At 51.0% G+C, this 1,650-nt stretch overlaps 1 pseudogene; it reads left to right on the top strand.

Annotated features, from left to right (window-relative positions):
- Positions 1 to 389, top strand: part of LOC110596710 — a 6,909-nt pseudogene extending 6,520 nt beyond the window's left edge.
- Positions 390 to 1,650: the final 1,261 nt, after the last annotated feature.

The raw sequence follows: 1,650 nt of genomic DNA, 5'->3' as shown, positions 1-1,650 counted from the left end.
GCACACCAGCCTGGGTGACAGAGTGAGACTCCAACTCAAAAAAAAATTAAAATTAAAATTTGAAAATTGCCTTTTCTCTACAGACTCGCCACGAAGAATGATGCCGGTGAGTTGGTGGACCTGTACGTGCTGCAGAGATACTCTGCCAGCAACCACATCATCAGTGCCGAGGACCACGCGTACCTCCAGATGAACATGGCCGAGGTTGACACGGTTACGGGCAGGTTTGACGGCCAGTTTAAAACCTACGCTGAGGGGCCATTCTTAGGATGGACGAGTCCCATGAATCCATTTTCCGATTGGCTAAGGCCGATGGCATCGTCTCAAAGAACTTTTGACTGGAGAGACCATGGCTGTGGAACATTTGTCATAAATAGTGAAACCTCAAAAAATAAAATTAAAAAAATTAGCCAGCAGTGGTGGCGTTTACTTGTCGTCCCAGTGACTCAGGAGGATGACATGGAAGGATCACCTGAGCCAAAGGAGGTTGAGGCTGCGGTGAGCCATGATTGTGCCATTGCACTCCAGCCTCGGTGACAGAGTGAGACTCCAACTCAAAAACAACGACAAAACCCCCATGCATTAAGTATCTAAGACATACAGAACTTCCCAGCATGCCATGGTCAGTGAGTCAGGCGTGGCCCCTGTATAGGCCAGAACCATTGTCAGGGGCCTGGCAGGTCACATTCAAAAAGGTTCACTGAGGAGACTTTATAAGAGACTGTTTGGAGATGTGTTAGCAGGGTCAAGGAAAACACTGGTTGAAAGCTTGATGAAGCATCAGGGGTTGTGATGATGGCTGCCATTAGCGCGTGAGCCTGAAAGGGCAAGAAGAGAAAGTGATTACAGGAACCCAGCAAGAGCGGCAGCCGAGGACTGCGGGCAGGGGCCATAGCAGGGAGGGAGCCACCTGACTTCATTGTCCTCTACTCTCTCGTGGCCTGCTTGTACTTTCCAAGGAAGGAAGCCAGTGGGGTTGGGAACTTGGGCCATCAGTGGCCAGCAAACGTGTCGTCGGGTTAAGCCATGGTCATGCACATGCATGAACCTGGAATCTGCAGAAACCTCCAAGGCATGGTCCACATCAGTCAGCCCCCTGAGGCCTAGGCAAGAGGGGAGATGGTGGGAGAATAAGTCTGGAGAAGCCAGTGGGCACTGGCTAGCTGTCCAGATCCTTATGGTCTCTGCATTTTGAATGGAGAGATGGGCAGAAAAATAAAACAACTACAGAATGTAATCAGTAAACAGGCTGATGTGAGCATGGCGCGCATGGGTGGTGGGAGCACTTCAGATCTGGTGCCTGGAAGGGTCTCTCCAAGGAGCAGGTTCTGTTTGAGCTGAGACCCAAAGGATGAGTCGCTGGGTGATGAAGGCGCCGCTTACTAAGATGGGGAAGCTTGGAAGAGAAACAGATTTGGAGGAGGAAACCAAGAATCCTCTCTGGGGTATATTAAAGATAGAACATATGCAAACATAGAAAAATAACAACTTGAGGTTGAGTGAGAATCCCTGGGGCTCACAGAGAGATTGAGCCGGAGAGGATGGCTGTGGGCTGACACCCAAGGCCTGCCTCTCGGAAGCCAGGACGTGTGTGGACTGCGCCCTCCCTGGAGGTTACACTGACTGCTGGCGCAACATGCTGGCTCCGGG

Source organism: Carlito syrichta, unplaced genomic scaffold, assembly GCF_000164805.1.
Source record: "Carlito syrichta isolate Samal-C Ts95f unplaced genomic scaffold, Tarsius_syrichta-2.0.1 Scaffold312739, whole genome shotgun sequence".
Classification (NCBI taxonomy): domain Eukaryota; kingdom Metazoa; phylum Chordata; class Mammalia; order Primates; family Tarsiidae; genus Carlito; species Carlito syrichta.
Note: the sequence above shows the minus strand (reverse complement) of the source record. Positions and strands in the feature narration are given on the sequence as shown.